Source organism: Pseudophryne corroboree, chromosome 3 (assembly GCF_028390025.1).
Source record: "Pseudophryne corroboree isolate aPseCor3 chromosome 3, aPseCor3.hap2, whole genome shotgun sequence".
NCBI lineage: Eukaryota > Metazoa > Chordata > Amphibia > Anura > Myobatrachidae > Pseudophryne > Pseudophryne corroboree.
In genome coordinates, this window is record NC_086446.1 from 244,496,782 (window position 1) to 244,521,407 (window position 24,626).

The 24,626-nt window shown below is 47.6% G+C and overlaps 1 protein-coding gene across 7 annotated transcripts in view; it reads right to left on the bottom strand.

Annotated features, from left to right (window-relative positions):
* KCNG1 (potassium voltage-gated channel modifier subfamily G member 1) overlaps window positions 1-24,626 on the bottom strand; it is a 141,345-nt gene that overhangs the window by 95,711 nt on the left and 21,008 nt on the right. For 2 of the 7 annotated variants that reach the window (XM_063958965.1, XM_063958968.1), the window contains exon 1: window positions 23,278-23,416. The exons of 3 other annotated variants lie outside the window; for them this stretch is intronic. The gene's annotated coding sequence lies outside the window, so the exon portion shown is untranslated. Of the gene's footprint in view, window positions 1-23,277; window positions 23,417-24,103; window positions 24,162-24,626 lie in introns of those variants that run through there. 2 more of the 7 variants (XM_063958972.1, XM_063958971.1) reach the window with 2 other exon arrangements.

Here is a 24,626-nt window from a genome sequence, read left to right on the forward strand (position 1 = left end):
AGTATGTAGTAATGTGCTGAGGCCACATACAGTGAAATATCATGCCAATTACCAATATTTTCTGCGATATTACAGCCTGTATAAGTCCTGTTTCTCTAACGTCCTAGTGGATGCTGGGGACTCCGTCAGGACCATGGGGAATAGCGGCTCCGCAGGAGACAGGGCACAAAAAGTAAGCTTTTAGGATCACATGGTGTGTACTGGCTCCTCCCCCTATGACCCTCCTCCAAGCCTCAGTTAGGTTTTTGTGCCCGTCCGAGCAGGGTGCAATCTAGGTGGCTCTCTTAAAGAGTTGCTTAGAAAAAGTTTTTAGGTTCTTTATTTTCAGTGAGTCCTGCTGGCAACAGGCTCACTGCATCGAGGGACTTAGGGGAGAGAAGTGAACTCACCTGCGTGCAGGATGGATTGGCTTCTTAGGCTACTGGACACCATTAGCTCCAGAGGGAGTCGGAACACAGGTCTCGCCCTGGGGTTCGTCCCGGAGCCGCGCCGCCGACCCCCCTTGCAGATGCTGAAGATTGAAGAGGTCCGGAACCAGGCGGCAGAAGACTTTCAGTCTTCATCAGGTAGCGCACAGCACTGCAGCTGTGCGCCATTGTTGTCAGCACACTTCACACAGCGGTCACGGAGGGTGCAGGGCGCGGGGGGGGGGGCGCCCTGGGCAGCAATGTATAATACCTGTATGGCGAAAAATACATCACATATAGCCCTTGAGGCTATATGGATGTATTTAACCCCTGCCAGATATCACAGACTCCGGAGAAGAAGCCCGCCGAAAAGGGGGCGGGGCCTATTCTCCTCAGCACACAGCGCCATTTTCCCTCACAGAAATGCTGGTGGGAAGGCTCCCATGCTCTCCCCTGCACTGCACTACAGAAACAGGGTTAAAACAGAGAGGGGGGGCACTGATTTGGCGATATGAATATATATTAAAATGCTATAAGGGAGGAACACTTATATAAAGGTTGTCCCTGTATAATTATAGTGTTTTGGTGTGTGCTGGCAAACTCTCCCTCTGTCTCCCCAAAGGGCTAGTGGGTCCTGTCCTCTATCAGAGCATTCCCTATGTGTGTGCTGTATGTCGGTACGTGTGTGTCGACATGTATGAGGAAAATGTTGGTGAGGAGGCGGAGCAAATTGCCTGTAATGGTGATGTCACTCTCTAGGGAGTCGACACCGGAATGGATGGCTTATTTATGGAATTACGTGATAATGTCAACACGCTGCAAGCCGGTTGACGACATGAGACGGCCGGCGAACAAATTAGTACCTGTCCAGGCGTCTCAAACACCGTCAGGGGCTGTAAAACGCCCATTTACCTCAGTCGGTCGACACAGACCCAGACACGGACACTGATTTCAGTGTCGACGGTGAAGAAACAAACGTATTTTCCTTTAGGGCCACACGTTAAGGGCAATGTAGGAGGTGTTACATATTTCTGATACTACAAGTACCACAAAAAAGGGTATTATGTGGGATGTGAAAAAACTACCTGTAGTTTTTCCTGAATCAGATAAATTAAATGAAGTGTGTGATGATGCGTGGGTTTCCCCCGATAGAAAATTATTGGCGGTATACCCTTTCCCGCCAGAAGTTAGGGCGCGTTGGGAAACACCCCTTAGGGTGGATAAGGCGCTCACATGCTTATCAGAACAAGTGGCGGTACCATCTACAGATAGGGCCGTACTTAAGGAGCCAGCTGATAGGAGGCTGGAAAATATCCTAAAAAGTATACACACACATGCTGGTGTTATACTGCGACCAGCGATCGCCTCAGCCTGGATGTGCAGAGCTGAGGTGGCTTGGTCGGATTCCCTGACTAAAAATATTGATACCCTTGACAGGGACAGTATTTTATTGACTATAGAGCATTTAAAGGATGCATTTCTATATATGCGAGATGCGCAGAGGGATATTTGCACTCTGGCATCAAGAGTAAATGCGATGTCCATATCTGCAAGAAGATGTTTATGGACACGACAGTGGTCAGGTGATGCAGATTCCAAACGGCACAAAGATGTATTGCCGTATAAAGGGGAGGAATTATTTGGGGTCGGTCCATGGGACCTGGTGGCCACGGCAACTGCTGGAAAATCCACCGTTTTTTACCCTAAGTCACATCTCTGCAGAAAAAGACACCGTCTTTTCAGCCTCAGTCCTTTCGTCCCTATAAGAGTCATATCTGCCCAGGGATAGAGGAAAGGGAAGAAGACTGCAGCAGGCAGCCCATTCCCAGGAACAGAAGCCCTCCACCGCTTCTACCAAGTTCTCAGCATGATGCTGGGACCGTACAGGACCCCTGGATCCTACAAGTAGTATCCAAGGGGTACAGATTGGAATGTCGAGACGTTTCCCCCTCGCAGGTTCCTGTAGTCTGCTGTACCAATGTCTCCCTCCGACAGGGAGGCAGTATTGAAAACAATTCACAAGCTGTATTCCCAGCAGGTGATAATAAAATTACCCCTCCTACAACAAGGAAAGGGGTATTATTCCACACTATATGGTGGTACTGAAGCCAGAAGGCTAGGTGAGACCTATTCTAAATCTGAAATATTTGAACACTTACAAAGGTTCAAATCCAGATGCAGTCACTCAGAGCAGTGATAGCGAACCGGGAAGAAGGGGACTATATGGTGTCCCGGGACATCAGGGATGCTTACCTCCATGTCCCAAAATTTGCCTTTCTCACCAAGGGTACCTCAGGTTCGTGGTACAGAACTGTCACTATCAGTTTCAGACGATGCCGTTGGATTGTCCAAGGCACCCCGGGTCCTTACCAAGGTAATGACCGAAATGAGGATTCGTCTTCAAAGAAAATGGACGACCTCCTGATAAGAACAAGGTCCAGTGAACAGTTGGAGGTCGGAGTAGCACTATCTCAAGTAGTTCTACGACAGCACGGGTGGATTCTAAATATTCCAAAACCGCAGTTGTTCCGACGACACGTCTGCTGGTCCTAGGGATGATTCTGGACACAGTCCAGAAAAAGGTGTTTCTCCCAGAGGAGAAAGCCAGGGAGTTATCCGAGCTAATCGGGATCCTCCTAAAACCAGGAAAAGTGTCAGTGCATCATTGCACAAGAGTCCTGGTAAAAATGGTGGCTTATTACGAAGCGATTCCATTCGGCAGATTTCACGCAAGAACTCTTCAGTGGGATCTGCTGGACAAATGGTCCGGATCGCATCTTCAGATGCATCAGCGGATAACCCTATATCCAAGGACAAGGGTGTCTCTCCTGTAATGATTACAGAGTGCTCATCTTCTAGAGGGCCGCAGATTCGGCATTCAGGATTGGATGCTGGTGACCACGGAGGCCAGCCTGAGAGGCTGGGGAGCAGTCACACAGGGAAAAAATTTCCAGGGAGTGTGATCAAGTCTGGAGAATTCTCTCCACATAAATATACTGGAGCTAAGAGCAAATTTATAATGCTCTAAGCTTAGCAAGACCTCTGCTTCAAGGTCAGCCGGTATTGATCCAGTGGGATAACATCACGGCAGTCGCCCACGTAAACAGAAAGGGCGGCACAAGAAGCAGGAGGGCAGTGGCAAAACTGCAAGGATTTTTTGCTAGGCGGAAAATCATGTGATAGCACTGTCAGCAGTGTTCATTCCGGGAGTGGACGACTGGGAAGCAGACTTCCTCAGCAGGCACGACCTCCACCCGGGAGAGTGGGAACTTCATCGGGAAGTTTTCCGCATGATTGTGAACCGTTGGGAAAGACCAAAGGTGGACATGATGGCGTCCCGCCCGAGCAAAAAACGGGACAGGTATTGCGCCAGGTCACGAGACCTTCAGGCGATAGCTGTGGACGTCCTGGTAACACCGTGGGTGTAACAGTCGGTGTATGTGTTCCCTCCTCTGCTTCTCATAACCAAGGTATTGAGAATTATAAGACGTAGAGGAGTAAGAACTATACTCGTGGCTCCGGATTGGCCAAGAGGGACTTGGTACCCGGAACTTCAAGAGATGCTCACAGAGGACTAATGGCCTCGGGAGCTAAGAAGGGACTTGCTTCAGCAAGTACCATGTCTGTTCCAAGACTTACCGCGGCTGCGTTTGACGGCATGGCGGTTGAACGCCGGATCCTAAGGGAAAAGGCATTTCGGAAGAGGTCATACCTACCCTGGTCAAAGCCAGGAAGGAGGTGACCGCACAACGTTATCACCACATGTGGTGAAAATATGTTGCGTGGGTGAGGCCAGGAAGGCCCCACGAAGAAATTTCAACTAGGTCGATTTCTGCACTTCCTGCAAACAGGAGTGTCTATGAGCCTCAAAATGGGGGTCCATTAAGGTTCAAGTTTCGGCCCTGTAGATTTTCTTCCAGAAAGAATTGGCTTTGGTTCCTGAAGTCCAGACGTTTGTCAAGGGAGTATTGCATATACAGCCCCTTTTGTGCCTCCAGTGGCACCGTGGGATCTCAACGTAGTGTTGGGATTCCTCAAATCATATTGGTTTGAACCGCTCAAATCTGTGGTTTTGAAATATCTCACATGGAAAGTGACCATGCTGTTGGCCCTGGCCTCGGCCAGGCGATTGTCAGAATTGGCGGCTTTGTCTTACAAAAGCCCATATTTAATTTTCCATTCGGACAGGGCAGAACTGCGGACTTGTCCCCAGTTTCTTCCTAAGGTGGTGTCTGCGTTTCACCTGAAACAACCTATTGTGGTGCCTGCGGCTACTAGGGACTTGGAGGACTCCAAGTTGCTAGACGTGGTCAGGGCCCTGATATATATATATATATATATATATATATATATATATATATATATATATAATTCCAGGACGGCTGGAGTCAGAAAGTCTGACTTGCTGTTTATATTGTATGCACCCAAAAAGCTGGGTGCTCCTGCTTCTAAGCAGACTATTGCTCGTTGGATTTGTAGTACAATTCAGCTTGCACATTCTGTGGCAGGCCTGCCACAGCCAAAATCTGTAAATGCCCATTCCACAAGGAAGGTGGGCTCATCTTGGGCGGCTGCCCGAGGGGTCTCGGCTTTACAACTTTGCCGAGCAGCTACGTGGTCAGGGGGGAACACGTTTGTAAAATTTGATACCCTGGCTGAGGAGGACCTGGAGTTTCTCTCATTCGGTGCTGCAGAGTCATCCGCACTCTCCCGCCCGTTTGGGAGCTTTGGTATAATCCCCATGGTCCTGACGGAGTCCCCAGCATCCACTAGGACGTTAGAGAAAATAAGATTTTACTTACCGATAAATCTATTTCTCGTAGTCCGTAGTGGATGCTGGGCGCCCATCCCAAGTGCGGATTGTCTGCATTACTTGTACATAATTATTGTTACAAAAATCGGGTTGTTATTGTTGTGGGCCATCTTTTCAGAGGCTCCTTCGTTGTTATCATACTGTTAACTGGGTTCAAATCACAGGTTGTACGGTGTGATTGGTGTGGCTGGTATGAGTCTTACCCGGGATTCAAGATCCTTCCTTATTGTGTACGCTCGTCCGGGCACAGTACCTAACTGAGGCTTGGAGGAGGGTCATAGGGGGAGGAGCCAGTACACACCATGTGATCCTAAAAGCTTACTTTTTGTGCCCTGTCTCCTGCGGAGCCGCTATTCCCCATGGTCCTGACGGAGTCCCCAGCATCCACTACGGACTACGAGAAATAGATTTATCGGTAAGTAAAATCTTATTATAACCAGCCTAAAACATAGGTAGTTTTATTAAGATCAACAGATTACCAGGTAGCTAATTAATTAGGAATATCCATCCTTTTCTCAGTAATATGGCATAACACAATTAACTTTACCTTCACTGTACATTTGCATCTTTGGGGGAAATTCAATTTCACGCAATTCATTTTTGCGTTAAAAAAATTGTGGTAATTGTGATTTTTTTTTCAGGGTAACTCTATTACCCCCTTTTTCTCTGACGTCCTAGTGGATGCTGGGAACTCCGTAAGGACCATGGGGAATAGCGGCTCCGCAGGAGACTGGGCACAAAAGTAAAAGCTTTAGGACTACCTGGTGTGCACTGGCTCCTCCCCCTATGACCCTCCTCCAAGCCTCAGTTAGATTTTTGTGCCCGGCCGAGAAGGGTGCACACTAGGGGCTCTCCTGAGCTTCTTAGTGAAAAGTTTAGTTTTAGGTTTTTTATTTTCAGTGAGACCTGCTGGCAACAGGCTCACTGCATCGAGGGACTAAGGGGAGAAGAAGCGAACTCACCTGCGTGCAGAGTGGATTGGGCTTCTTAGGCTACTGGACACCATTAGCTCCAGAGGGACCGAACACAGGCCCAGCCTCGGAGCTCGGTCCCGGAGCCGCGCCGCCGGCCCCCTTACAGAGCCAGAAGCAAGAAAAGGTCCGGAAAAATCGGCGGCAGAAGACATCAGTCTTCAACAAGGTAGCGCACAGCACTGCAGCTGTGCGCCATTGTTACTCAGGCACACTTCACACTCCGGTCACTGAGGGTGCAGGGCGCTAGGGGGGGGGCGCCCTGAGCAGCAATGTAAAACACCTTGGCTGGCATAAATACACCACATATAACCCCCAGGGCTATATGGGTGTATTTTAACCCCTGCCAGAATTACCAAAAAAGCGGGAGAAAAGGCCGCCGAGAAGGGGGCGGAGCCTATCTCCTCAGCACACGGGCGCCATTTTCCATCACAGCTCCGCTGGAAGGACGTCTCCCTGACTCTCCCCTGCAGTCCTGCACTACAGAAAAGGGTAAAAAAGAGAGGGGGTGCACTAATTTGGCGCAGTTTTATATTAACAGCAGCTATAAAGGAAAAGCACACTTGATAGTGGTATTCCTGTATATATATAGCGCTCTGGTGTGTGCTGGCATACTCTCCCTCTGTCTCCCCAAAGGGCTAGTGGGGTCCTGTCCTCTATCAGAGCATTCCCTGTGTGTGTGCGGTGTGTCGGTACGATTGTGTCGACATGTTTGAGGAGGAAAATGAGATGGAAGCGGAGCAATTGCCTATTATACAGTTGTCACCCCCTAGGGAGTCGACACCTGAGTGGATGAGCTTGTGGAAGGAATTGCGTGACAGTGTCAGCTCCTTACGACAGACAGTTGACGACATGAGACAGCCGGCTAATCAGCTTGTGCCTGTCCAGGGGTCTCAAACGCCATCAGGGGCTTTAAAACGCCCGTTACCTCAAATGGCAGACACAGACACGGATACTGACTCCAGTGTCGATGATGAGGAGACAAACGTGACTTCCACTAGGGCCACACGTTACATGATTGAAGCAATGAAAAATGTATTGCATATATCTGATAATACAAGTACCACTAAGAAGGGTATTATGTTTGGTGAGAAAAAACTGCCTGTAGTTTTTCCTGTATCCGAGGAATTAAATGAAGTGTGTGATGAGGCGTGGGTTTCCCCCGATAAAAAACTGATAATTCCTAAAAGGTTATTGGCATCGTACCCTTTCCCGCCAGAGGATAGGGCACGTTGGGAAACACCCCCTAGGGTGGATAAAGCGCTCACACGCTTGTCTAAACAGGTAGCACTACCCTCTCCTGATACGGCCGCCCTAAAGGAACCTGCCGATAGAAAGCTGGAGAATATCCTAAAATGTATATACTCTCACACGGGTGTTATACTGCGACCAGCAATAGCCTCAGCCTGGATGTGCAGTGCGGGCCTGGCGTGGTCGGATTCCCTGACTGAAAATATTGATACCCTTGATAGGGACAGTATATTATTGACTATAGAGCATTTGAAGGATGCATTTCTAATATATGCGTGATGCACAGAGGGATATTTGCCGACTGGCATCAAGAGTTAGCGCGCTGTCCATTTCTGCAAGAAGAGGTTTATGGACGCGGCAGTGGTCAGGTGATGCGGATTCTAAAAGGCACATAGAAGTATTGCCTTATAAGGGGGAGGAGTTATTTGGGGTAGGTCTATCAGACCTGGTAGCCACGGCAACTGCTGGAAAATCCACATTTTTACCCCAGGTAGCTTCTCAACCTAAGAAGACGCCGTATTATCAGGCGCAGTCCTTTTGGCCCCATAAGGGCAAGCGGGCAAAAGGCGCCTCATTTCTGCCCCGTGGCAGAGGGAGAGGAAAAAGGCTGCAACAAACAGCCAGTTCCCAGGAACAAAAGCCCTCTCCCGCCTCCGCAAAGTCCTCAGCATGACGCTGGGGCTTTACAAGCGGACTCAGGCACGGTGGGGGCCCGTCTCAAGAAGTTCAGTGCGCAGTGGGCCCACTCGCAAGTGGACCCCTGGATCCTTCAGGTGGTATCTCAGGGGTACAAATTGGAATTCGAGACGTCTCCCCCTCGCCGTTTTCTAAAGTCTGCTTTACCGACGTCTCCCTCAGACAGGGAGGCAATATTGGAAGCCATTCACAAGCTGTATTCCCAGCAGGTGATAATCAAGGTACCCCTCCTACAACAGGGAAAGGGGTACTATTCCACACTATTTGTGGTACTGAAGCCGGACGGCTCGGTGAGACCAATTTTAAACCTGAAATCCTTGAACACTTACATACAAAGGTTCAAATTCAAGATGGAGTCACTCAGAGCAGTGATTGCAAACCTAGAAGAAGGGGACTATATGGTGTCTCTGGACATCAAAGATGCTTACCTACACGTCCCAATCTACCCTTCTCACCAAGGGTACCTCAGGTTTGTGGTACAGAACTGTCACGATCAGTTTCAGATGCTGCCGTTTGGATTGTCCACGGCACCCCGGGTCTTTACCAAGGTAATGGCCGAAATGATGATACTCCTTCGAAGGAAGGGAGTTTTAGTTATCCCTTACTTGCACGATCTCCTGATAAGGGCAAGATCCAGGGAACAGTTGGAAGTCGGGGTAGCACTATCTCAGATAGTGCTGCGCCAGCACGGTTGGATTCTCAATATTCCGAAATCGCAGCTGATCCCGACGACACGACTTTTATTCCTAGGGATGATCCTGGACACAGTCCAGAAAAAGGTGTTTCTCCCGGAGGAGAAAGCCAGGGAGTTATCCGAACTAGTCAGAAAGCTCCTAAAACCAGGCCAAGTCTCAGTGCATCAATGCACAAGGGTTCTGGGAAAAATGGTGGCTTCTTACGAAGCAATCCCATTCGGCAGATTCCACGCAAGAACCTTCCAGTGGGATCTGCTAGACAAATGGTCCGGGTCGCATCTTCAGATGCATCAGCGGATAATCTTGTCTCCAAGGACAAGAGTGTCTCTCCTGTGGTGGTTGCAGAGTGCTCATCTTCTAGAGGGCCGCAGATTCGGCATTCAGGACTGAGTCCTGGTGACCACGGATGCCAGCCTGAGAGGTTAGGGAGCAGTCACACAGGGAAGAAATTTCCAGGGCTTGTGGTCAAGCCTGGAGACATCACTTCACATAAATATCCTGGAGCTAAGAGCCATCTACAATGCTCTGAGCCTAGCAAGACCTCTGCTTCAAGGTCAGCCGGTGCTGATCCAGTCGGACAACATCACGGCAGTCGCCCACGTAAACAGACAGGGCGGCACAAGAAGCAGGAGGGCAATGACAGAAGTTGCAAGGATTCTTCGCTGGGCAGAAAATCATGTGATAGCACTGTCAGCAGTGTTCATTCCGGGAGTGGACAACTGGGAAGCAGACTTCCTCAGCAGACACGACCTCCACCCGCGGGAGTGGGGACTTCACCCAGAAGTCTTCCACATGATTGTGAACCGTTGGGAAAAACCAAAGGTGGACATGATGGCGTCCCGCCTCAACAAAAAACTAGACAGGTATTGCGCCAGGTCGAGGGACCCTCAGGCAATAGCTGTGGACGCTCTGGTAACACCATGCGTGTACCAGTCAGTGTATGTGTTCCCTCCTCTGCCTCTCATACCCAAGGTACTGAGGATCATAAGAAGGAGAGGAGTAAGGACTATACTCGTGGCTCCGGATTGGCCAAGAAGGACTTGGTACCCGGAACTTCAAGAGATGCTCACAGAGGACCCGTGGCCTCTACCTCTAAGAAAGGACCTGCTCCAGCAGGGACCCTGTCTGTTCCAAGACTTACCGCGGCTGCGTTTGACGGCATGGCGGTTGAATGCCGGATCCTGAAGGAAAAAGGCATTCCGGATGAGGTCATCCCTACCCTGATCAAAACCAGGAAGGATGTAACCGTACAACATTATCACCGTATTTGGCGTAAATATGTTGCGTGGTGCGAGGCCAGGAAGGCCCCTACAGAGGAATTTCAACTGGGTCGTTTCCTGCATTTCCTGCAAACAGGACTGTCTATGGGCCTAAAATTAGGGTCCATTAAGGTTCAAATTTCGGCCCTGTCGATTTTCTTCCAAAAAGAACTGGCTTCAGTTCCTGAAGTACAGACGTTTGTCAAGAGGGTACTGCATATACAACCTCCTTTTGTGCCTCCAGTGGCACCTTGGGATCTCAATGTAGTTTTGGGGTTCCTAAAATCACATTGGTTTGAACCACTTTCCACTGTGGACTTAAAATATCTCACATGGAAGGTGGTAATGCTGTTAGCCCTGGCTTCAGCCAGGCGTGTCTCAGAATTGGCGGCTTTATCCTATAAAAGCCCTTACCTAATTTTTCATACGGACAGGGCAGAATTGAGGACTCGTCCTCAATTTCTCCCTAAGGTGGTTTCAGCATTTCACTTGAACCAGCCTATTGTGGTGCCTGCGGCTACTAGGGACTTGGAGGACTCCAAGTTGCTGGACGTAGTCAGGGCCCTGAAAATATATGTTTCCAGGACGGCTGGAGTCAGAAAATCTGACTCGCTGTTTATCCTGTATGCACCCAACAAGCTGGGTGCTCCTGCTTCTAAGCAGACTATTGCTCGTTGGATTTGTAGTACAATTCAGCTTGCACATTCTGTGGCAGGCCTGCCACAGCCAAAATCTGTAAAAGCCCATTCCACAAGGAAAGTGGGTTCATCTTGGGCGGCTGCCCGAGGGGTCTCGGCTTTACAACTTTGCCGAGCAGCTACTTGGTCAGGGGCAAACACGTTTGCTAAATTCTACAAATTTGATACCCTGGCTGAGGAGGACCTGGAGTTCTCTCATTCGGTGCTGCAGAGTCATCCGCACTCTCCCGCCCGTTTGGGAGCTTTGGTATAATCCCCATGGTCCTTACGGAGTTCCCAGCATCCACTAGGACGTCAGAGAAAATAAGAATTTACTTACCGATAATTCTATTTCTCGTAGTCCGTAGTGGATGCTGGGCGCCCATCCCAAGTGCGGATTGTCTGCAATACTTGTACATAGTTATTGTTACAAAAATCGGGTTATTATTGTTGTGAGCCATCTTTTCAGAGGCTCCTCTGTTATCATGCTGTTAACTGGGTTCAGATCACAGGTTGTACGGTGTGATTGGTGTGGCTGGTATGAGTCTTACCCGGGATTCAATATCCTTCCTTATTGTGTACGCTCGTCCGGGCACAGTATCCTAACTGAGGCTTGGAGGAGGGTCATAGGGGGAGGAGCCAGTGCACACCAGGTAGTCCTAAAGCTTTTACTTTTGTGCCCAGTCTCCTGCGGAGCCGCTATTCCCCATGGTCCTTTCGGAGTTCCCAGCATCCACTACGGACTACGAGAAATAGAATTATCGGTAAGTAAATTCTTATTTTTCACAACTTTATTCACATGAAAAACACAGGATCCGGGATGTTTCCAGATTCATGTGTTTTGCAATCGCGGCAGAGAAAACACAGTACTTAATGGGAATTTTGTTTCTCCTGCCTCCAGGCATGTAAAACAAAATTCTGGCTATAGGTCTTAACTGAATTGGGATCAGTTAGCCACGGCAATTTAATACGGTTAATTGAATTCCCCCTAAATCTGTTTAGTTACCCTTTCTACTGTGCCAAACATAGTTTTTTTATTCAATATTTTAGGATAACATATTCATTTAAGGAAACTAAAGCCTAAAAGCAATTACTGTATTTAGGGGGTCATTCCGAGTTGAAATTTAGCACAGCTACGATCATCTTCCCTGACATGCGGGGGGACGCCCAGCACAGGGCTAGTCCGCCCCGCATGTCAGTCCGGCCCCATCACGCTCAAAAACAAAAGCATCGCACAGCGGCGATGCCTTTGTATTTGAGGAGCAACTCCCGGCCAGCGCAGCTCCTGCGGCTGTCCGGGAGTTAATTGTCGCTGCCACTGGCCGCAGCGGTTGCCTGAGAAGTCACGCAGCCGCCGCGGCCCGCCTTGCCAACGGTCCGGCAACGCCTGCGTTGACCAGACCACTCCCCCTAAACGGCGGCTTAACACCCGCCGTTCAGACCCTTCCCGCCCAGCGACCGTCTCTGTCTCAGAGGCGATCGCTAGGCAACGAAAGCTGCCATGCACCGGTGCATGCGCAGTTCCAACCCGATTGCTGCGACAAACTGCAGCGAGCGATCGGGTCGGAATTACCCCCTTAGTACTAAATAAGTGAGAATTTGGAAGTGGGAGTGTGGAAATTTGACCCCCGCCCCCTTTCATTCTAGGTAACCATCTTACTCCCCACATAATGGCCCTCATTCCGAGTTGTTCGCTCGCAAGCTGCTTTTAGCAGCATTGCACACGCTAAGCCACCGCCTACTGGGAGTGAATCTTAGCTTAGCAGAATTGCGAACGAAAGATTCTCAAAATTGCGAATAGAAATCTCTTAGCAGTTTCTGAGTAGCTCGACACTTACTCTGCCACTGCGATCAGTTCAGTCAGTTTCGTTCCTGGTTTGACGTCACAAACACACCCAGCGTTCGCCCAGACACTGCCCCGTTTCTCCAGCCACTCCCGCGTTTTTCCCAGAAACGGCAGCGTTTTTTCACACACACCCATAAAACGGTCAGTTTCCGCCCAGAAACACCCACTTCCTGTCAATCACACTTCGATCACCAGAACGAAGAAAAAACCTTGTAATGCCGTGAGTAAAATACTAAACTTCTTAGCAAATTTACTTGACGCAGCCGCAGTGCGAACATTGCGCATGCGCAGTTAGCGGATAATCGCACCGATGCGAAGAAAAATAACGAGCGAACAACTCGGAATGAGGGCCAATCTCCTTTGTGTCTGATCACCTTTGTATCTCTCCTTTACTTATCCCTTGCAACTCTCACTGCCTGCTACCCTTTCAACCCCTTTCCTTCCTACTGCCTGCTTCCCTCTGATTCCCCTGTACCTCTCACTTCTGCTTCCCTCTGATCCCCTGCACCTCTCACTGCCTGCTTCACTCTGATCCCCTGCACTTCTTACTGCCTGCTTCCCTCTGATCCCCTGCACCTCTCAGTGCTGCATTCCTCTGATTCCCTGCACCTCTCACTGCTGCTTCCCTCTATTTCCCTGCATCTCTCACTGCCTGGTTTCCTCTGATCCCCTGCACCCCCTCACTGCTGCTTTCCTGTGATCCTCTGCACCTCTCACTGCTGCTTCCCTCTGATCCCCTGCACCTCTCACTGCCTGCTTCCCTCTGATCCCCTGCACCTCTCACTGCCTGCTTCCCTTTGATCTCCTGCACCACTCACTGCTGCTTCCCTCTAATCCCCTGTACCTCTCACTGCTGCATTCCTCCGATCCCCTGCACCTCTCACTGCTGCATTCCTCTGTTCCCCTGCACATTTCACTGCCTGCTTCCCTCTGATCCCCTGCACCTCTCACTGCCTGCTTCCTTCTAATCCCCTGCACCTCTTACTGCCTGCTTCCCTTTGATCTCTGCACCACTCACTGCTGCTTCCCTCTAATCCTCTGTACCTCTCACTGCTGCATTCCTCAGATCTCCTGCACCTCTCACTGCTGCATTCCTCTGTTCCCCTGCACATCTCACAGCCTGCTTCCCTCTGTTCCCCTGCATATCTCACTGCCTGCTTCCCTCTGATCCCCTACATCTCTCACTGCCTGCTTCCCTCTGATCCCCTGCATCTTCCACTGCTGCTTCCATCTGATCCCCTGTACCTCACACTGCTGCTTCCCTCTGATCCCCTGCATCTCTCACTACCTGCTTCCCTCTGATCCCCTGCACCTCTCACTGCTGCTTCCCTCTGATCCCCTGCACCTCTCACTGCCTGCTTCCCTCTGATCCCCTGCACCACTCACTGAATGCTTCCCTCTGATCCCATACACCTCTCACTGCTGTTTCCCTCTGATCCCCTGCACCTCTCGCTGCCTGCTTCCCTCTGATCCCGTGTACATCTCACTGCTGCTTTCCTCTGTTCTCCTCCACCTCTCACTGCTGCTTCCCTCTGATCCCCTGCACCTCTCACTGCTGCTTCCCTCTTATCCCCCGCACCTCTCATTGCTGCTTCTCTCTGATCGCCTGCACCTCTCACTGCCTGCTTCCCTGATCCTCTGCACCTCTCACTACCTGCTTCCCTCTGATCCCCCACTTCTCTCACTGCTGCTTCCCTCTGATCCCCTGCACCTCTCACTACCTGCTTCCCTCTGATCCACTGCACCTCTCACTGCCTGCTTCCCTCTGATCCCCTGCACCTCTCACTGCTGCTTCCCTCTGATCCCCTGTACCTCTCACTGCTGTATCCCTCTGATCCCCTGTACCTGTCACTGCTGCTTCCCTCTGATCCCCTGCACCTCTCACTGATGCTTCTCTCTGATCTTCTGCACCTCTCACTGCTGTTTCCCAAGCCGCCCCACTGATGATGATCTAAATCTAAAACATTAAAAAAAAAATTTTTTTTTAATTCACGGTCTACTTTTTGGTGATCTTCCCATTAACCACCCCGGAAACTATCTTTATTATTACACAAATTAGCAAAAGTGACAATATAATGTTGTGTTACAGTCTACTAGGCGGAGTGATAGAGTGCTCTTTGGGTGGAATGCAAATGTTTGAAAAGTCGGTTGGGTGTCTGTTTTTTCCTGTCTATTTAGATAGGAAAAAAACAGACTCCCAACTGACTTTTCCAACATTTTAATCTCCCCCTTTGTGTGTGATCTGAAGAGAGGGGCATAGCAATCTATCTCTGTGTGATCTGTCCTGTCAGAGAAAGCTGGGCGGAGTGAGACACCCAGCTGTAGTGAATATGATTCCTGTCAAAGAGCCAGAGGGGACATCTCTGTTGGGGCACCAGGGAGGAAGAAAAGAGTTAATGGGGTTCCCCATCACCCTAAACTGATGTAAAGGGGAGTAATGCCCAATTATGTTGTGAGTTGGAAATACCACACACATTTAGCCCATATATGAAGGGCGAGTCACCCATAAAAAGGAGGAGTAAGAGCCTCACATTATGACTAAACAAGGGGACAGTCTCCACAATAAAAACCCCCAGTATTCAATAAAGGTTGGGTTGACCGCGGAGGCAGCGTGGCTAAAATAGAAAGTATGTTAAAAGCCCCATAATAGAGGAAAAGAGGCATGAAGCCTAAGTGAGGGAACATCTGAGCATGATACACAATAGCTGCAATCCTTGTGAAGGGACTCAGCAACAACAACTGCAATTCCTGGTAATTTATATTGCTCATACATGCACTTTATACTAACTATGGGACCTGATCGCTGCTGTGCGTTTTCGCACAGTGGGTGATCAGGTACAAACTGCGCATGTGTATGCACCGCAATGCGCAGGTGCGTCACACAGGTACAAAGAGGATCGCCACTCAGGGATGGGTTTGTGCAACGGATCCGTTCACACGGGTGGTCGCAAGGAGGTTGACAGGAAAAAGGTGTTTGTGGGTGTCAACTGACCGTTTTCAGGGAGTGTCTGGAAAAACGCAGGCATGTCCATGCGTTTGCAGGGAGGGTTCCTGACGTCAATTCCGGTCCTGGACTGCATAAAATCTGTTTGTACAGCTCTGCTACACATGCGTTTGCACACTTGCACAGCTAAAATACTCTCACCCTGTAGGCGGCGACTATTTGATCGCAGCAGTGCAAAAATCGCTTGCTAGCGATCAGGTCTGAATTAGGCTCATTATACAGCATGTATCATTTAGGTGAAAACACTACAGTGACCGGGAATGTCATTTGTTTTTCGGTGCCCATCACTTGAGGTGCGAGCAGACATCTGTCTAAATGCGGGAGGTACAGGCGCAAAAATCGATTGAATTCCTGCCAAGCTGTTAAACCTGCAAGAGCAGGGACCCCTTAGTAACTGTGAGGTAGATGATGGTGTGCTTATCATTCATTATTTGTCTGAACCTGCTTCGCCAATTTATTGTGGTGATACAGGTCAAGACTTCAGCAGTATGTATTATGTGATTTTCCAACGAGGGAGAGTGTTAATTCACCATGTCCAGCGAAGTGCACTCTCCCTCTGTTGGCTGCTTTGACTGGTGCTTCATAGTGTGTGCGCATGCGTGGTCATTAATCCCCCAGCGGTACCCGCAGTGTTATTGAAAAAAAACAAAACATTATTTTTTGTATGCACAGTCCTTGGAACAGTGCTACGCATGAGGTAATGACAGCTGCAGCTGAAGAAATTGATAGATGCAACTGTTAGAACTCTCAGGGGTCTATTTACTAAGCCTTGAATGGAGATAACGTACCATCCAATCAGCACCTGTCAGTTTTCACACAGGAGCAGATTTATTAAGCTCGGTGAAGTGATAAAGTGGAAGGTGATAAAGGACCAGTCAATCAGATCCTAACTAACATGTTACAGGCTGTGTTTGAAAAATGACAGTTAGGAGCTGATTGGCTGGTCCTTTATCACCTTCCACTTTATCACTTCACCGAGCTTAATAAATCTGCCCCACAGTCTTTCACATGGCAGTTAGGAGCTGATTGGCTGGTACTTTATCTCTGTCCATTTTATCTTCATTCAAGGCTTAGTAAATAGACCCCTCAGTGTTACTGACCATTCATATATTTACTGGCACATCGGCGCACTATGTTGAAGATAGGTGCACTGGTAATTGAGAGAAGCGGTAAATTGCACAGTTACCACTAAACCCCATGACACACCATCATATATCTGGCCCTAATTGTCCATGCCCATAAGTTAGCTAGGGTAGAGGAAGGCATCTGTAGGCAGTTTAACAGTCTACTCACATGTCTGTTCTGTGTGTTTATTTTTTATTGAGAATCTGTAGAACTGTGAGTTCCTCATGAAACCATTATTCCAGTCAATGGAGGCATTTCAAGTGTCTTTGTGCATCCCGTCCTGCCAGATTGTCACTTTAGATGGGGCGATATTCATATGCTGAAATAATGGGTGACGGAGCAGAAATAATGGACGTCCACGGTATTCGCACACTCTAACGGCACAGGGTGACCAAAGAGCGATTGTATTCCCACCAATGTGTGTACTGTGTCTTACTTTATGAAAGCTTTAATCCTTTGATGCATATGTTAGTGTTCTACAGAGCGGATCCGGTTAGCATACCGGCATTCGCGGGGCCGGCAGTTGGATCACCGATGCTGGAATCCCGACATGGATCAAAATGCCAGTGCGGAATCCCAACTGCCGACATCCCGAACGTAAGTATGCAGAGACTCCTTAGTGTCAGACTGGGGGTGTGTGTTAGGCTCAGGATGTGGAGTGGGGAGGTTAGGCACCACTGGGGAGGGGTAGGGTTAGGCACCACTGGGGAGGGGTAGGGTTAGGATGCAAAGGTGGGAGGGTCAGGCAGTGGGCAGGGCGGCGGGGAGGGGGCATGGTTTAGGTACCACCAGGGAGGATTAGGTCTATCAAGTGAATAACTGGGACTTGGGGAAGAAGAGCATGGTGTACAATGGGAAAAGGATGTATGGCCTAAAATGTCTCTATTGGATCGATTTTATTCAGCGTGAATGGCCACCAGCTGTGCACGTATTGGCCATATATGGTAGTGCCAGCATCACAAGTTTTCCCTCGCACCGCTAACACTTGCAATGCCAGCGGGTGCAATGTGCCGTTCCAGAAAAGCACATTGTGTCCATTGCATTGAATTGATTCTTCCATATGTTTGATGAGTCACAGAGAATTGTTGGGAGAAGGGTACTAAGCTGCATGTGGATATTAGTGGAGAATTAGGAAGCTGTTGTGTAGAAACAGTAATAATAACTTGTATGGCTACTGCCTTGCTGGACTACAGGATCTATCTGGCAAAATAGTCTATAACAGCGGTTCCCAACCTTTATTCTCTCCCGTACCCCTTGATTAGGCTTTTCATTTATAAGTACCCCCTCATCTCATCAATCCCCCCCACCCATTCGTGCACGACAGAAAAGTTTGTTTTTGTTAGGTAGTAATGTTCTTAGGTTAGCTAAATAATCTAACCTAAGGCCCAATTTGATACAGTCATGACTGTGGGAAGGTATAATACCCATACAGCTACAGATATAGCTACACGTGGTATCTGAGATATTGGGCTAATATCTCCAGCTACCATCCACGTTATGTTTCTGTAAATGTTCAGTAAAGGATAAAGGTGAGAGCCTTTCAGTATACAGATATTTGATTGTATTCAGTGAAGGCAAAACTATAGCGTGTAATTTACGCACTATAAGCTTCAAGGGACTCGGTTTGCAAAAAGGAGCGGGTGTACAGCAATCCTGCAGTGTCAGTGTGAGCCACTCCCCCTTCCTCCCCTTCACTGTCGGCCGCCGCCCGGCGGTTGGACAAGCCTGCAATAGACAGATAGGGAGGGTAGAGCGTGGTTGTTACCGTCTCCCCTTACATACAGCCGGACGGCACAGCATAGAGAGGAGCAACCATAATACACATGGATGAATAACCTCATGTCAGATGCTCGGGGCGGGCAGCAGAGGAGACGCAGAGCAGAGATAGCTCTGTGCCCGGCTAATGAACACTGCTATCGGGTTGTGAAGCTTTATAGCAAGAAGATCCCCCATCTAGATTCCCTGTCATTCCCAGTGCTCTCAAACCCGGTAACATAGAAGACCACCGAGGTAGATTGTGTAGTATCTAGTATGTGTGTGTCTGTATGCATGTGTACATATGAGTGTGTATGTGTTCATATGCATGTGTACATATGAGTGTGTATGTGTCAGTATGAATGTGTACATATGAGTGTGTATGTGTCAGTATGAATGTGTACATATGAGTGTGTATGTGGCTGTATGCATGAGTACATATGTGTGTGTGTGTGTGTGTGTGTGTGTGTGTGTGTGTGTGTGTATGGTTTCTTGTTTGCCATGTACCTAATATACACAAGAATTGACAATCATTTTTTTTTCATGTACACTATTTAGTCTTTGCAAATACAACAAGGTGTTAAGTTTAATTACACAGTCAGAAGTACTTCTTCAATCTATGAGGTGCCCTGTGGTGTACAGACAACATTGGATATGATCCACTATCATTAGGTGATAGAAAGTTAACTTTCTGATTCTGTATATTGTTGTAGTGTATATATATAAAACATTTTTTTTACACAACTCCCACGTTTGCATCTCATTCATTTCCTCTGTCTAGATCCATGGGGGTCATTCCGAGTTGTTCGCTCGGTAAAAATCTTCGCATCGCAGCGATTTTCCGCTTAATGCGCAATGTCCGCACTGCGACTGCGCCAAGTAAATTTGCTATGCACTTAGTAATTTTACTCACGGCTTTTTCTTCGTTCTGGCGATCGTAATGTGATTGACAGGAAATGGGTGTTACTGGGCGGAAACAGGCCGTTTTATGGGCGTGTGGGAAAAAACGCTACCGTTTCCGGAAAAAACGCGGGAGTGGCCGGAGAAACGGAGGAGTGTCTGGGCGAACGCTGGGTGTGTTTGTGACGTCAAACCAGGAACGACAAGCACTGAAATGATCGCAGATGCCGAGTAAGTCTGGAGCTACTCAGAAACTGCTACGAGGTGTGTACTCGCAATATTGCGAATACATCGTTCGCAATTTTAAGATGCTAAGATTCACTCCCAGTAGGCGGCGGCTTAGCATGAGCAAATCTGCTAAAATCCGCTTGCGAGCGAACAACTCGGAATGACCCCCCATGTTTGGATTTTTGCAAAACCTTTGTGAGGATTTTCAAATTAGCATGTGTACATGTGTGTGAATGTGTTTTTTTTTTTTACACTAAGGGGTCTATTCATGTAGAAAGTATAAACTGAATTGTTACTTATCAGTTCAATGCGATATATAGCTTAGATAAATAGCCAGCATGGATGCCGAACGCTGTCTTAGCACAGAAGTTCAGGTTGCACCATCCTGAGATGGGGAACCTGAACTCCATGGAGAAGCGGAAAGCAGAGTTTTCCGCTCATTCATGAATCGTACTCACCATACAAAAGTACGAAGCAGGGGTGCTGCTGGAGAAGTCATGGGGGGATATTCAATTGGCCCCAAAGAGACATCAGGAGTAAAAACCCCCAATGTTTCTTCGCGTGTTGTGGTCGGGCTATAGCTCGGCCGGTAACAAGTGCATTTACACTCGTTCAGTGAAACCTGTGTGTTTTCGGGTGAAATGGCCCCGTTTTCGCATGAAAACGGGGCTGTTATATGGGATTTTGCTTTGCCTGCTGGAGGCAGGTGAAACAAAATCCCTGATAAGCCGCGGCACGTGTCGGCTTATCAGGGCAAATTAGATAGCCCCGACGGCAATACATTACACCCGACTTGCTGTCGGGGTAATTTAATATCCCTAATGGACTTTATGGTAACCTGCTACGTGAATAGCACGAAGCAGAGAAAAGCCCTGTTTAATGCAATGTAGTGCCGGATGTCACATATGTGCAGGCATTTAAGATGTCATTCTCCAGCGCTGCCTGCAGCAAGTGTACGGGCGGTCTGCGGACCTCACATACACACAGACAGATGCGCCGGTATAGATGCAGATATATTGAGCATTGTCTGTGCTGCAGGGCCAATGCGATATGTCTGTGAAGGGGATACTTAAGGGTAAATTTACTAAGGACAGAGTTCTATTTAACCTTTCGATGTTGCCAATAGCAACCAATCAGATTCTACTTCTCATTTATCTAGCACCTTCTAGAATATAATACCTGGAATCTGATTGGTTGCTATGAGCAACATCCCATCTTAAATAGAACTCCAATCTTAGTAAATTTACCCCTTAATATTTACCATTAACCCCCGAAAATGGGTATTTTCGGGGAAATAGCCGCAAATATCTTTTTATAAATGGGCCCCTAAGTGGGAGAAATGGGTGTTTATGTCATATCAGTATGTAGCTGAGGGAATGAAAGGTACTGATGCTGATGAATGTGGGTTTTATTTGTGCCTGTACTGTGGGATTTCAGTAGATTGTTTTGTTGAATGTTCTCTAGGAGGTGAGTGTGTGTTTTGCATTTACGGATTGAGATGTGTGTTGTGACTGCTGTATGGCAGAGGAGTGTGCGTTCTGTGGCAAAGGAGTGTGCATTGGCCCTCATTCCGAGTTGATCGGTCGCAAGGCGAATTTAGCAGAGTTACACACGCTAAGCCTACGCCTACTGGGAGTGTATCTTAGCTTCTTAAAATTGCGACCGATGTAATCGCAATATTGCGATTACAAACTACTGAGCAGTTTCTGAGTAACTTCAACCTTACTCTGCCTGTGCGATCAGTTCAGTGCTTGTCGTTCCTGGTTTGACGTCACAAACACACCCAGCGTTCGCCCAGACACTCCCCCGTTTCTCCAGCCACTCCTGCGTTTTTTCCGGAAACGGTAGCGTTTTCATCCACACGCCCATAAAACGCTGTGTTTCCGCCCAGTAACACCCATTTCCTGTCAATCACATTATGATCGCCGGAGCGATGAAAAAGCCGTGAGTAAAAATACTATCTTCATTGTTAAATTACTTGGCGCAGTGCGAATATTGCGCATGCGTACTAAGCGGATTTTCATTGCGATGCGATGAAAAATACCGAGCGAACGACTCGGAATGAGGGCCATTGTGTCTGACTGTTCACACACACATAATGTAGGATTGTGAAGGTGTTAATCATTCAGGGGGCATGTTGAGTGGTCTCATGCTATGTAGTGGGATCAGATAGGTATTTAAGGGAATGTGGGGAGGCACATGGGGAGCTCAAAAGCATAAACTGTGATGCGACCCAGAAACAGTGAAGTGGGACCCCTATTTTTGTAAGAAAGGGGTCTCGGGGACACACATATTTTTTCGCTCAGCGTGATCACTGGCATTAAAGTGTACCTGAGAGCACTGTGGGGTAGTGATCACCTGACTTCAGGCAGTAGAATATTAGGGGACAGTTTGGGACAGCAGGGAAAAGTTAACTTATTTGTATTTTGGAAAAGTAAAATATGTTACATTTAATGATATTCATCCGCGATCCACAAGTTCCTCGCGGGCCGGCTCCTTCCTCCAGCCGCGGCTGTGTGACCTGACATTCTCCAAGCGCGACAGTGCATGTGCTGGGGACTCCTTCCTCCAGCCACGGCTGCGTGACCCGACGTCCTCCAAGCGCGATAGCGCATGCGCCGCGGGGAGGACACATACTGAAGAGAGGGCTTCCAGTCCGCAGCGTACCCCTGGGGGTATGTGTACCACGGGTTGGGAACTGCTGGTCTATAAGCTAATTTGTTTATGATGTGTTATATATATCATTTCATTCCTAGGCTGGTTGCCTATAAATCTCTTTTCATCAAGTTGTATACATGTCTCATAAATTACATTTCAGAAGCAATAATATGTATAGCGCCTGCTGAATTTACCGTCCCTCTCTCATTTGAACATAGTGCCACAGACAAAGGGCAGAAAGTAGTCAAATACTACTACTGCAATAAATTGCTACATGATATACTGTAGTATAGTATGTTATGAATTACTTGTCAGTGTTTCACCTGTCTCCATGGCAACTGTCCTCATCAAATGCAAAAAAATAAATACATTGGTTTCACCCCTTATTGTCAGGATTTTCTGTATTCTCCTAGATACCCATATAAAAGGCATCGGGGAACAGATTCAATTAGCCACAGGCCCGGACCTATTAATTATTAGCCATCTTCCCAGCATGCTAAACCTGTGGTCAACTCGTGTTAACCCACTGAATCTGCGCCTCAGCCGGTATTAAAGTGTTTGATCAAGGCCACGGCTCCTGTCCCCTGACGTGAGCTATGTCGATTCCAAAATGCAGGGGATTAGCCATCCATAGAGACAGCTATGGCACCCAAAAGCCGAGGACGTAGTGGTTAAGGTACCCAAAATGCCTACTTTGAGCAGATGTCTGTGCGCTCCTCAGAGTGCGAGTTGCAAACAGCAATAAGTAACAGGTAAGTGAACCATTGAATGGCTCCTGTCACTTTAGCAGTGACAAGCGGAGGGGGGAGGGGGGGGGGTAAAGTCAAGTGAGCAAGAGCCTTTCCTGTCATACTAACATACATGTCAGTTTTGACTATATAACGTACTGTATATGAAAAACACACACAAAGAAAATATTATAAATGTCTTCTTTGTATTATTCTAATCCTTTTTATAGTTAAAACTCTGGAGTAAAAAGTCTATGACCTCACCAAATTTCAAGCAGGAAATACTTCTGCACCTGTGTATAATGCCCACATGCACTCCTGGGGTAATTCCATCTTCTACACTCCTGCAGAACATTGAACTCAAATAGCTGCTGGTAATTCCATCTTCTACACTCCTGCAGAACATTGCACTCAAATACCTGCTGGTGAATATATACTTGTCTAGGTTTATTGTAAATGAGAGCTGCAGATTATCACTACTGATTGCACTGAATTAGTAATTAGCAAATTGGGTGTTAAGAATTATAGCATTGCTATAGGCATAAGGCATCTGCTTTTATATTAGATTGCTTATGCACATGATGGGTTGCTATTGATAAATTGGAATGTTATCTCCTGAGTATAGGCATGAGGACATGACTGTGTTAAATCTCAGATGGTTGGTTTGTTTGCTTGTTTTTTTAAAACTTTTATTACTAGTCATTGCTGGGGGAGGGTTCATTGGAGTTTGGGTGTAATCAGTGTATTCACATGCTTGGTCCATTACTTAAAGAGCATGAGCAAGGCTTAGGTCGTAGGCTTGTGGGACATTATTCAAAGGATAACTACAAATTTAAAAATAATTTTGACGTTACACCGACGTTAAACCAAAGGAAAACAGAAGGACAACAATCAATCCACAATCTGGACCACTGAAGGACAGCTTTCAAACAAATGTGAGTCCAGTTCCTCTACACATCAAACTACTCCAGCCTGAGTAACCCATACTTAGAACTTAAATCTATGTTAGGAACGCTGCTAGACCTTTCCACTTTATCCGCAACTACTCAAATTTATGGCTATAGCTTACCAAAACCATCTGAATTCTCACCTGTACCAATGTTATCTGTCTTTTTACACTATGAAAAGACATCCCCAATCTGCTCACTACAGCTCTCTCTTATGCAAACTCCTGTATGTTTTTTGATGTAATGATTGGCTTGTAATTGGCATTGCATGTGTGGGGAAGTTGCACAGTGACACATAGTTTATTATTGCATGCTCTCTGGTGTTTACCTCCTTTGATCATTTGGTCATTGTGGTCAGGTGTACTATATCTTTACATTTAGGGAGGTGTATTCATGGTGTAAAGGACACAGTGTGATTCCTGATTAGTAAATATATATATATATATATATATATAATATATATATATATATATATATATCTCAAACACTGAGCAACATCCCCAAACAGGTAATTTCAACTTTAAACTTGTCATTTATTTTGTACAGTCTGGACATGGCTACTAATAACAAATGCACAGACAAAATTCTTAAAGCTATGTGTGCAAATGCTAGGAGCTTAGGAGACAAAATTCCAGAGCTAATTGCGATAATGACAAGGGATAACCT